This window comes from Ostrea edulis, chromosome 3, assembly GCF_947568905.1.
Source record: "Ostrea edulis chromosome 3, xbOstEdul1.1, whole genome shotgun sequence".
Lineage (NCBI taxonomy): Eukaryota > Metazoa > Mollusca > Bivalvia > Ostreida > Ostreidae > Ostrea > Ostrea edulis.
The window spans coordinates 54509488-54523667 of record NC_079166.1 but is presented as its reverse complement, the minus strand read 5'-3'; the positions used below and the strand labels follow the sequence as shown (position 1 = coordinate 54523667).

General features: G+C 37.4%; 1 long non-coding RNA gene across 2 annotated transcripts in view; it reads right to left on the bottom strand.

Annotated features, from left to right (window-relative positions):
• Positions 1-9001: 9001 nt before the first annotated feature.
• The window catches only part of LOC125677914 (uncharacterized), a 7717-nt gene continuing 2538 nt past the window's right edge, over positions 9002-14180 (bottom strand). For both annotated transcript variants that reach the window (XR_008800990.1, XR_008800989.1), the window contains exons 3-4: positions 13070-13134; positions 9002-12617 (exon numbers count right to left, since the gene is read on the bottom strand). This is a non-coding gene — a long non-coding RNA (uncharacterized LOC125677914). The remainder of the gene's footprint in view (positions 12618-13069; positions 13135-14180) is intronic.

The window sequence follows — 14180 nt, the reverse complement described above, 5'->3', positions numbered from 1 at the left end:
GGAGTAGGGGAAGGTACAGCCGGGGCACATGCCCCCACACTTTTCGAAGGGGGAAGAAGTATGGTTGTGCCCCCCCCCCCCCCACCCATTAAGTAAGGCTTTTTTACAATCTGATTAGAATAAGATCCCCGATCCGCTCCTTCATTTTCATATTGTCTCTACAACATAAAAACAAAGGAGCAGATGGAGGATCTTATTTTTATCAGATTGGGATTGTTAGTTAGTACCCACAAATAAAACAATTTTGAGTCATTACACTCCAAAACAGGCTACATGTAGCTCTATGCTATGCATCAGCATGTATATTCATAACAACATTAACAATTCCAGTCTGATGAGAAATGTTCTTGACGAGTATTTGTCTGCATTCTTAAGCAAAGTCTTAACAAGTATTTGTCTGCATTCTTAAGCAAAGTCTTAACGAGTATTTGTCTGCATTCTTAAGCAAAGTCTTAACGAGTATTTGCCTGCATTCTTAAGCAAAGTCTGACATTTGATACCATACTCCATATTCTTTGTAAAATATTTATAGCTACATTGACTATATGCAATTCTGAATGGGTTAGCATAACACTCTAACCTTAATAACACACGGGGACAAGGACTTCACAATTACGGTAGTAGCTACTCTGTGTACATTAAATCAATTAGCACTCTATTTGCATGTTATGGTCCTTAGTGTAGAATAAACTAATGCATGTTTACAAATGTAACTATAGAGCCCCTTTCCACGCCTGAACCCATATTCCCTTTATGGCAAGACGATTGCATGTATCTCGATTTAACTATGCATGTATTTACTCGTAATAACGAATATAACTCGTTGTGACTAGACACTTATTTGGTACTAGTCACTATTTTGTTAAAACAAGTAAATTCTTATTTTTAAAACAAAATCACAATTCCTAATATGTTTTAATCTGGTTACGTTTCATATGAATGATAGACTTACTTATAATATGACAATGTTGAACTGCCTCCCTTAGGCATTACCAGAGAAATAATCCTTAATAAAATTTACAAGGAGGTCATTATTCTACGGGGGTCATTTTTTTTAAACGTGAAATGAACTGATTTTTTGAAAAAGACATTTTTTCTACGGGCAAAAGGGGTCATTATTCTACGTCGAATAATGACCGGGGTCACTTATTGATGACAAAAACTGACCCCCGGTCATTATTCTATGGGAGTCAAAATTTGCCTCTACACCGTCTGCCCCCCCCCCCCCCCCCTTAAATCCGCCACTGGAGATACACTCAGGCACCTGCCATCCTGGAAGTAAAAAACAACAAAATTGAGGAAAATATACCCATTTTCAACCCCTCCTAATTAAAAAATAAAAATTCCCAGTATAATGACTGATATCAACTTTCAGCAAAAATCCTCACCTTTCTAACAAGGCCAAATTTGCAATAGGGTCCTTGATTCCTTTTCGAGATATTTTAATATATAATGTATAAAGTTTAAACACGCTTTCTACAACGTCCAAACAGGCAAAACTTTCTAACAGAAGTAGACACGTGATCTATACACAAGTTTTCATTAGTTCAGATACAAATTGTGCTAATGTTGAATAGGGGTTCCCGATGGGGTTTAATGTTCAGAGGTACAATACAGGTACAAACTAATATATATAATATAAGGGAAAAGTTTCGTCATAAATGTTATTATATACATAATAGATATTTTATGTCTCATACTATTTCCTTTTCAAGAGGACAGCTCACCGAAGGTTGTTTTTGCTTTAAAAATCAACACTGTAAAACTGTATGAGAATGAAATATGTCATTTATTTTAGACAACAAATGACGAAGATAAAGGTTCATACAAAAAAAAAAGGGGGGGGGGGGATCAGCTATCCACGAACACTGACATATTCTTGCACAATATGTCAACCCATCATTCTGATTTACCCCATATAGATAATTTCACAAATAAATATGGTACTGACCAGTTCAAACAGGGGAAAATCAGTAGATACATACAATGTAATTACATAGGATTTCAACACATCCTGATTTTCCCCATACATGACTATCACAAGCAAGAGGTACTGTGAGCAATGCTCACTAAGAATACCCCCCGCTTACCCCAATCTCCCAAAGGGTGATGGTAATAGGTATAAACTACCTCTTTTCTGAGTGTAAAAAAGAAATGGCATGACAAACCGAACCATATTGCTACTTCGATGTCCAGTGCGCGTGACCTTTGACCTTTTGACCCCAAAATCGATAGGGAACATCTTCATCCCATGGGTAGTCCATATGTATGATATGGTGACTGTAGGTGGAAAGGATAACGCTTTAGAGCCCGGAAACCATATTGCTACTTCGATGTCCAGTGCGCTTGACCTTTGACCTTTAGACCCCAAAATCGATAGGGAACATCTTCATCCCATGGGTAGTCCATATATAGGATATGGTGACGGTAGGTGGAAAGGATAATGCTTTAGAGCCCGGAAACCATTGCGTCTACAGACGGACGGACGGACAGACGGACAACCCGATTCCAGTATACCCCCCCCCCCCCAACTTGTTGCGGGGGGTATAATAACAAGCTTAACCAGCTAAACGGAACCATCCTCAAAAGTGTACAGACAAACCCGTACTTAGGAGTCATGTTGTCATCAGACCTTAAATGGACGACCCACATAAATAATATATGTAAGAAAGCAAGTTCCACACTAGGCTTTCTGAGACGGAATCTTCGCCACAGCCCTTCACCTACTCGTAGAACATCATACATCTCCCTAGTACGTTCTACACTAGAGTACGGGGCCATTATATGGGATCCCTTCCTTCAATCAGACATCATTAAGATGGAGAAGATGCAAAGGAAAGCAACTCGTTTTATTACTGGAGACTATAAGAACCGGACATCAGGGAGCATTACCAACATGCTTAAGACCTAAGATCTTCCATCTTTACAAGAACGAAGGAAAGAATTACGCCTAACGTTCCTGTTCAAGGTGGTTGAGGGGCTAGCACCAGCGATACCGCCTGATACATATTTGGTAACAGCCATCAACAAGAGACGAATCAAGGCCAAGAAATTTACTGACTTTGAAACACGGAACATCATCCATAGTACCAACAATAGTCGTTGTTTCAATATACCATCGTGTAACACACCTATAAGAAGAAACTCATTCTTTGTACGCACATTCATTGACTGGAATGAACTGAGTGACCATCAAGTGTGTTCAAAGACTGTAGAAGGCTTTAAATCAAGCCTTCAGCGCGAATAAGATCTACTTGCGCTCTCTCATTTCCGTTGATCATATGCCAGAAGTGGTGATTTATGGAGCGCCAAATTAACATAAACTAGAATAATTGAAGATATCTTCAATTATTTGAAGATATCATCAATTTAATTATTGCTCTCTTTAACTGAATCAATGCGCGCATTAAATCAATTATTGCTCTCATCAAATGAATTAATGCGCGCTTCAATTCAATTATTGCTCTCATCAATTCAATTGATGAGAGCATCAGTTTAGTAGATATATTGCTCGCAATAATCAATTTAGAGCTCGGTATAAATAATTTGATGATCTATTTAATTCAATTGAAGATAGCTTTAATTATTTACAATGCTTTTGTATAAGGAATTAATGCGCGCATCAATTCTTTTAAAGAGAGCAACAATTCAATTAAAGAGATCATTAATTCAATACGCAAGATCGTAAATACCGAGTTAGTGGAACTCTCTTGTAAAGAAGTCCGGAAAAGCTTGTCGATCTTGGGCATTTTTTGTTTATTCAAAACATGGCATCGGAAGACGATTTAACCTCCACGTGCTTTCCACAATTAAAAGCATTTTTAGATGAAAGGTGTGTAAAAACGTCTAGATACAGGAAAAATGAACTTCTGAATTTAGCTCGCGAAGCTATATATTTTGACGCAAGCTCTTCTCAGCTTTAGGAATTTCCTGGCTGACAGCAGTGGGAAAAACTCCACCACATTTCCATTAAAATATATCAGTTGTGGATATTTCTGCGTATTATATTTCTTTCTTGAATCATTAACTACAGTCTGCTGCAATGCAATGACAGTACGCCATTGTTAAAATCGGGTGAATCGATCACGACAAAAGTTGCAGAACTGGTATTATTTACCAACATGCCCAAATTCTCGCAAACTCTGAGTCTCGCGAGACTTTGAAAGGGGAAAGTAAAATTTAAAACCAAGACAGAAAAAGTAGTCGCGATCTTACGTATTGTGGATATGTTGAATTGAAGATATCTTTAATTATATTAGTTGCTCTCTCTAAAAGAATTATTACTCTTCAAATGAATTAAAGATATCATTAATTCAATTGAGGAGAGCAATAATTGAATTAATGCGCGGATTAAATCAATTATTGCTCTCATCAAATGAATTAATGCGCGCATCAATTCAATTATTGCTCTCATCAATTGATTTAATGCGCGCATTATATCAATTATTGCTCTCTTCAATTGAATTGTAGCGCGCATCAATTCAATTGTTGATATCATTAATTCATTTGAAGAGATCATTAATTCAATTAAAGCGCGCATCAATTCAGCTGAAGAATTAAGGTCGAGGCTATCTGGTACCGCTTACAGGGTGACGACCACGAATTATCTCATCTTATGTAGGTACGAGTTATCCCTCGTGCCAATTTATAATTCACAATGATTCGTACGAATAATCGTCGTGTGTCAATTCTTTTATACTTATTTCTTGATAGACCAATATTAGGTAAAATAGGTCCTGTTGGAGCTCCATTGTGGTTGGCAAACACATGTATATTTATTATCAATTACGTAGGAAACATGAATACTTTCAATCATATTCAAATCAATCGGTTCTAAAAATGAGAAGCACAACACTGTTAATTATTTAAAACTCAGATTTTCGACACAACCCGCGTCTAAATCAAGAGACATATATTACATAAGCAAGTATCAAAAAACCCTGACAAATATTAATAATCTACATTGTTAACAAGAATGATACACTGTTGCAGTGAATTGAGAAAAATGGTAATTCTATGCATAAACATATAATTTTTTTTAATGCATATTAGGTACCGTGTGTTATAATGGATGTATTAGCATCACACCCTCCCCAAAGTATTAGACTGATATTTCTAAATCATTGATGTACAAATTTCGGGCAGAATATTTTAAAATCTTGATACACCATTAGAACGTCGTAGTATTCATAATTTCACGGAATGTTGTGACAGCACATTGATATAAAATACGCTTAATTACAATTAACAATGTGTACACTTTAAATCAACTTGAAATGTTATTTTCCATAGGGGATATCAAGACTTTTACATATTTGTTGTTTGAAAACTGATATCCCTGTTCTTCAAACAAAGACCACGGAATTTGGACAAATGCAGTTGTCTTGATTGTCTAGCCTGTACATATCATATGGGCGGTAAAAATTCAGGGCGGCGACTTTGATTTCAGAAATGCAATGGTGATTATTTCAAATTTGTAGGAAATTGTGAAATATTTATTAGAACATCATAACTGTCATTAAGAACGGCGTAGTGTCATTTCGTAAATGAAATGAATACATGTAAAATGATATTTTTTGTAAAAGACAACCCGAGGTTTAAGAACAAGTCCTCATTAAGTAAGACGATTTTCTATGCACAAGAATCTGCGTCACGTAGATCTTTATACACAAGAAAATAGCAGCAAAATATAATGACGTTTTTCCAACTTTCCCAGAAGTAAGAGATGGAAGTCACAAACATTGTATAATCACCGGTTTATGACCATAAATGTCAATATTCAGTGGCGTACCTTCCATTGAGGCAACCGAGGCAGCTGCCTCGATAAAAAAAACAATAAAAAAAACCTGTTACGTTGTTAAAATGTCGATAGCTTCGGGGGGGGGGGGGGGGGGGGTGGGGGGGGGGGGCAGCCCCCCAGACCCCCTGCCTCGGTAATATTATAACCCAAGCTACGCCTATGATATTGACTATCTAAAAGCAATCGATTTTGTTTTTAAATCTTGTGCACTTTCAGACATGCAGTACCGATACATATTATATACTCTACTTTTCAATTAATTCCTGATGTCTTCTGTACTTCATTGTCTATAATAGCAGTAGTGTTATTTATTCGTACTAGTTATTTTAATTGAAACTAAAACTGTACAGAACTTCAATTTTATCAATGTATTGAACTTTCTAATTTTCAGTTAATTGATGATAGTAGTTTATAACGTTTAATTTGTCAGATGCGCAAGATATGCTATGGTCTATGTTGCAACATACTATGGGTACCAACTTAAAGCACCTTCCCTCTAACAGGTACCAGATTATAAAGCACTCTCTCTAACTGGTACCAGATTATAAAGCACTCTCCCTCTAACAGGCACCAACTAATAAACACTCTCCCTCTAACAGGTACCAGATTATAAAGCACTCTCCCTCTAACAGGTACCAACTAATAAACACTCTCCCTCTAACAGGTACCAACTTATAAAGCACTCTCCCTCTAACAGGTACCAGATTATAAAGCACTCTCCCTCTAACAGGTACCAACTTATAAGGCAACCTCCCTCTAACAGGTACCAACTAATAAAGCACTCTCCCTCTAACAGGTACCAACTAATAAAGCACTCTCCCTCTAACAGATACCAGATTATAAAGCACTCTCCCTCTAACAGGTACCAACTTATAAGGCAACCTCCCTCTAACAGGTACCAGATTGTAAAGCACTCTCCCTCTAACAGGTACCAACTAATAAAGCACTCTCCCTCTAACAGGTACCAACTTATAAGACACTCTCCCTCTAACAGGTACCAACTAATAAAGCACTCTCCCTCTAACAGGTACCAACTAATAAGGCAACCTCCCTGTAACAGGTACCAACTTATAAAGCACTCTCCCTCTAACAAGTACCAGATTATAAAGCACTCTCCCTCTAACAGGTACCAACTAATAAAGCACTCTCCCTCTAACAGGTACCAACTTATAAGGCAACCTCCCTCTAACAGGTACCAACTAATAAAGCACTCTCCCTCTAACAGGTACCAACTTATAAGACACTCTCCCTCTAACAGGTACCAACTAATAAAGCACTCTCCCTCTAACAAGTACCAACTTATGAGGCAACCTCTCTCTAACAGGTACCAACTAATAAAGCACTCTCCCTCTAACAGGTACCAACTTATAAGACACTCTCCCTCTAACAGGTACCAACTAATAAAGCACTCTCCCTCTAACAGGTACCAACTTATAAGGCAACCTCCCTCTAACAGGTACCAGATTATAAAGCACTCTCCCTCTAACAGGTACCAAATAATAAAGCACTCTCCCTCTAACAGGTACCAACTTATAAGGCACTCTCCCTCTAACAGGTACCAACTAATAAAGCACTCTCCCTCTAACAGGTACAATCTTATAAAGCACTCTCCCTCTAACAGGTACCAACTAATAAAGCACTCTCCCTCTAACAGGTACCAACTTATAAGGCAACCTCCCTCTAACAGGTACCAACTAATAAAGCACTCTCCCTCTAACAGGTACCAACTTATAAAGCACTCTTCCTCTAACAGGTACCAACTAATAAAGCACTCTCCCTCTAACAGGTACCAACTTATAAGACACTCTCCCTCTAACAGGTACCAACTAATAAAGCACTCTCCCTCTAACAGGTACCAACTTATAAGGCAACCTCCCTCTAACAGGTACCAGATTATAAAGCACTCTCCCTCTAACAGGTACAATCCTATAAAGCACTCTCCCTCTAACAGGTACCAGATTATAAGGCACTCTCCCTCTAACAGGTACCAACTTATAAGACACTCTCCCTCTAACAGGTACCAACTAATAAGGCACTCTCCCTCTAACAGGTACCAACTTATAAGGCAACCTCCCTCTAACAGGTACCAGATTATAAAGTACACTACCTCTAACAGGTACCAACTAATAAAGCACTCTCCCTCTAACAGGTACCAATTAATAAAGCACTCTCCCTCTATCAGGTACCAACTTATAAGGCAACCTCCCTCTAACAGGTACCAGATTATAAAGTACACTACCTCTAACAGGTACCAACTAATAAAGCGCTCTCCTTCTAGCAGGTACCAACTTATAAGGCAACCTCCCTCTAACAGGTACCAGATTATAAAGCACTCTCCCTCTAACAGGTACCAACTAATAAAGCACTCTCCCTTTAACAGGTACCAACTAATAAAGCACTCTCCCTCTAACAGGTACCAACTTATAAGCCAACCTCCCTCTAACAGGTACCAACTAATAAAGCACTCTCCCTCTAACAGGTACCAATTTATAAGGCAACCTCCCTGTAACAGGTACCAACTTATAAAGCACTCTCCCTCTAACAGGTACCAACTAATAAAGCGCTCTCCTTCTAGCAGGTACCAACTTATAAGGCAACCTCCCTCTAACAGGTACCAGATTATAGAGCACTCTCCCTCTAACAGGTACCAAATAATAAAGCACTCTCCCTCTAACAGGTACCAATTTATAAGGCAACCTCCCTCTAACAGGTACCAACTAATAAAGCACTCTCCCTCTAACAGGTACCAGATTATAAGGCAACCTCCCTCTAACAGGTACCAGATTATAAATGGAGGATATTTTATAATCTGGTACATGTTGGAGGAAGTGTGCTTTGTAAGTTGGTACCTGTTAGAGGGAGGGTGCTTTATAATCTGGTATCTGTTAGAGGGAAGATGCTTTATGATTTGATGATAAAGCATTTTATCTCAAAGAGGTACCAAGTTATACAGCACCCTAACTCTAACAAGAAGCAGTGTATGCTAGGACTAAAATAATTATAGCTTCTCCCAAAGTAGAACTTCTATTGTCCTTATCAAAAACAATCGTTGTCAATAGTACAGTGTACTTGGGATCAGCTGGACTTGTTACACTACAGAAATCAAGGAACACACTGTTTCCATGTTGTACCTGTTTGGTTGTGAATCCCAGATGATGTTTAACAACTTGTTCAACACCTTGTTTGAAATGAAAAGACTTGTAAAGTTTACAAATTTATTATAGCACAAGTCAATATTGTTTTAGAGTAGCTGATAACAAGTAATAAGTTTTCCAATAAAAATAAATGAGTACAAGCAGAAAAGGTTACATAGGGTGTTTTTCTGATGCCATTTCTAGAATAAAGTGCACCGCCACGGCACATGATACGCCCGTCACATATTGTTAACAGTATAGATTGTACCCATTAAAACATTTTTTTAATATCACCTTAATTAAATGTCACAGTGACCTTAAAGTAGGATGCGACACACCTTCTACCTAAGATGCATTAGTTGACCAATTTTGGTGATTCTAGGTCTAATAGTTTTCAAGTTATGAGCCGGACAAGTTTTTGCCATATATGGCCATATCTTCTTAATGAAAAGTCACAGTGACCTGGTTTTAATGTGCGACACACCTTCTACCCAAGATGTATCTACAGACAAAGTTTGATGATTCTAGGCCTTGTACAGGCTGTCCAGCACCCTTGGACAAAAAATAAGGGCAAATTTTAGGGGTAAAATTTTAAAAAATTAGGGCTAAAATTAGGAATTTTTAACCAAATTGCGGAAGTTTTAATTATTTAAAAGGACTTACCTTGTCAAATTTGACAATAAAGAAACTCACATGACACACAAATAAGATGTAAGTACAGGAAGGGCGTATTCCAGTGTTCCATGGTCTCAGCTATTATTGGCTATAACCTAAAATCTCAACTATTTATTACAAAGTCACAACCAATAAACAAGCTTGACACATGGATCCACAGGTCAACTGCCTTTCACTGCATCAGCATTATCTGAATAAGAACTGCAATCTACGTTAATAACACACATTTTGTATGAATGCATTTTGATTTTTCAAGACTGATAAAAAAGTAGGAATTGACATGAAAAATAAGGGCTTTTTTAGGATTTCCCCTTGAATTTTACATTTTTTTAGGAATTTTAGCATAACTGAAAAAAATTAGGAATTTTAGGGCCGCTGGACAGCCTGCTTGTAGTATTTAAGTTATGGGTCGGACACAAAAAAGCTAACAGACGGACGGACAGACGGATATCTTCTTAATGAAAAGTCACAGTGACCTGGTTTTAATGTGCGACACACCTTCTACCCAAGATGTATCTACAGACAAAGTTTGATGATTCTAGGCCTTGTAGTATTTAAGTTACGGGTCGGACACGAAAAAGCTAACAGACGGACGGACAGACGGATATCTTCTTAATGAAAAGTCACAGTGACCTGGTTTTAATGTGCGACACACCTTCTACCCAAGATGTATCTACAGACAAAGTTTGATGATTCTAGGCCTTGTAGTATTTAAGTTACGGGTCGGACACGAAAAAGCTAACAGACGGACGGACAGACGGATATCTTCTTAATGAAATGTCACAGTGACCTGGTTTTAATGTGCGACACACCTTCTACCCAAGATGTATCTACAGACAAAGTTTGATGATTCTAGGCCTTGTAGTATTTAAGTTACGGGTCGGACACGAAAAAGCTAACAGACGGACGGACATGAACACCATACCATAATACGTCCCGTCTTAAGACGGGCGTATAAAAAGGCTTTAAATAGTATCAGCCATCATCAGGCTGTCACATACTTTCTTTCCATGAATAAAAGCTCCTTAACTTAAAAGTGACAGGAGGCCGGTAGATAGACAACTAGAGCTCTGCGGAAAATATTTCCCCAAAATTGACCATGATCAACAATCTGTAAATATTCTAAAACACCAAAGAAGTTATTTACAAAGACCCTAGCTTCAAAACTGTGAGAGGAGTTAAAAGGTCAAACCGTCATTTATTTAATACATGTATATTTCCTCAAAAACTGACTCGGTTAAACCTGTAATTTTCAACAACAAAAAATTAAACAAAAATCAAAATCATAGGCACATACACATTTTCCATACCCATACAAATACTCTGCAGAATACGGTTCTCAGTTGAATATTGGGAGAAATTTGACAAATCATGTACTTTCTATGTAATGTTTCCTCAAAATACTCAGTTCAAGAATCTGTTATTTTCTCAAACAAGGTTTTCCTATTAAGTGAACCTACAACCTTGACCTTAAAAAACAATAAGCATCTTCCTTTTATGGTGATCAAATGTACCAAGTTGTAAGATTCTGGAGCTTACGGTTCAGTCTGTATCCCATCTTACAAGGTCCGGACAGACAACACCATACCATAATATGTCCAGTCTCTGACGGGCAAGTACCATAATAAGAAAATCTAATGTTATGACCCTAACAAGCTTTCACAAACTATAAAACATGAGGTGTTTGTAAAACATATAAGCCCCCATGGTGCAAAATTGAAAAGGGTTATACACATGCATAATTTGATTGATAGTAGTATCATCAATTCGAAATATTGAGCAAACAATATCTTCCTATGTCAGGAGTGGATTGACCAAGTGACCTAAAAATCAATAGGGGTCATCTACTCCTTATGCTGTACCAGGTTTGGTGTCAATCAAGCAAATAATTCTTAAAACATAAGAGACAATATATTACTATGTCCAGTTTACCCCTTGACTTTTGATGTGACCTCAAATCTACTCCTTGAGATGTACCAGTGTACCAAGTTTGATGTCTGTCAAGCAAAGGGTTCTCAAGATATTGAGCAGGCAGTGTCTTCCTATGTCCAGAGTAGATTAACCCTTGACATTTTGACCTGAAAAACAATTGGGGTCCTCTTCTTTTCATAACCAACCCACATATGAAATATATTACGATCAAGTGAATGGTTCTTAAGATATTAAGCGAACAACATGTGGTCTACCGACCGACCAACAGGTGCAAACCAATATGCCCCTCTTCTTTGAATGGGGGCATAAATATAGTGTTATAACACTAAAAGGCTTCCATACATCTAAAAGTAACATAGGACAAGGCTAACTATAGAAACATTGAGATAGCCTAAACACTTAAACTCTGAAAAAGTAATATCTGATACTACCCTGAACCAAGTAAATTGACTCTGCTAAGGTATTTACATATTATAATGTAAAATCTAAATAGTTCCCTAACTCAATGTTATTTTCATTTCCTACTCTATGTAAAAGATAAGAGGCGAACATGAAATTCATGTGAAAAGTACAAACCTTAGGGTTCTTTAACCTAGCAGAGTGAGTAAATCTGAGTCAGTTCCTTATATAGGGCTGACAAAATCAATGGGATACTAAATATAAATGCTCAATCTGATAACCCAGGATTAAGCCTCTTGGCCAATGAAATTGCAGAAAACAAATTATGTTCAGGAAGACTGGCATAATGGCAGGTATAATGAATTACATAGCACAGTGAAAGGTAAACATGTGAAACATTAAGATATTTCCTTTATAAAATCTTAAATGTAAAGTTTGAAAAGGTTGCATGTATAGTACAATGTATGCCAATGGATTTGAAAATGACCTGAATCAATGCTCTTTCTATTTGGTACAAAACAGATATAGTTATGATTAATCATTATATCATTGGGTAAAGGCAGCAGTCTGCTTCCCTTAAGGATGTATTCTAAACAGTGGATGCAATCAAAATCTCTGCCTCCACAAACATAATATCTTTGAAGTATTGGATGTGTGTGTTCATATTCTGTCCAATCCTGTAACATGAAAAACAAGACAAAATCTTATTGGCTCATCCTAAATTTAGTATCCTATCAATGTTTAACTAGTAAATTGCATTCTTCTATTGTGTTATCGAGTATATAAGCTCAAACACAGTATTTATCAAGTTTCTCTGAATAATTAGAATTTATCCTACCATCTCCTACCATTATCTTTTTCCTTTAAATATTGAATATCTTAGACAGAAAATAAAATCATAAAAACTTTATATACCACACAATGCGAAGTCAATATAAAATTACTGGTAAAGAAAGTTCAACTCTTTGACACAAGTATGATGGAAAATTAAAGATAACGGTGATAATGTTTCGAGGATTGTTTTCATCTCTCAAACAAAATACATGTAGAATTTCAGATTGAAAATAGAAGCAATGTTGACTATTTGAAATGACCATATGGAATTTGTGCACCACAAAGATGAACTTACATAATGGATTTTAGCCTAAACAGCCCAAATTCTTCCAAAACCAATGCACACAGTTCTAAACTACCCTGGATGAAAAAATGAAAGAAAAAAAGATTTATATATATATATGTCTGTTCTTAATGTTTGAATATCTTCACACAAATAAAAGATATAGGTTAACAAAGAGGCCCATGGGCCACATCGCTCACCTGAGTCACCCTGGTCCATTTCTAAAGATTTTCCCTGTATATTCGCATGTAAAACTTTGGTCTCTATTGTGACCCCATCCTACCCCCAGGGGTCATGATTTGTAACAAGAGGCCCATGAGCCACATCGCTCACCTGAGTCACTTTGGCCCATATCTGAAGACTTTCCATATATATATTTCCATGTAAAACCTTAGTCCCTATTATGGCCCAAACTACCCTACACTATGTCAGAAAGCTTTCATGTAAATGTCAATTTCTTTGGCCCAATGGTTCTTGAGAAGAAGATTTTTAAAGCTTTCTCCTATATTTGTATGTAAAACTTTGACCCCCCCCCCCCACTTGTGGCCCCATCCTACCCCCCAGGGGCCATGATTTGAACAAACTTGAATCTGCACTACGTCAGGAAGCTTTCAGGTAAATTTCAGCTCTTCTGGCCCCGTGGTTCTTGAGAAGAAGATTTTTAAATGACCCCACCCTATTTTTTCATTTTTATGATTATCTTTCCTTTGAAAGGGACAAGACCCTTCATTTGAACAAACTTAAAAGCCCTTCACCCAAGGATGCTTTTGGCCATGTTTGGTTGAAATTGGCCCAGTGGTTCTGGAGAAGAAGTCGAAAATGTGAAAAGTTTAACAGACAGACGGACAGACAGACAGACGGACGGACGGACAGACAGACGACGGACAAAAAGTGATCAGAAAAGCTCACTTGAGCTTTCAGCTCAGGTGAGCTACAAACTTGAATCTGCACTAGGTCAGGAATCTTTAATGATAATTTCAGGTCCTCTGGCCCAGTGGTTCTTGAGAAGATTTTTAAATGACCCCACCCTAATTTTGTGATTATCTCCCCTTTGTGCCAAGTTTTGGTTGAAATTGGCTCAGTGGTTCTGGAGAAGAAGATGAACATGTGAAAAGTTTATGCC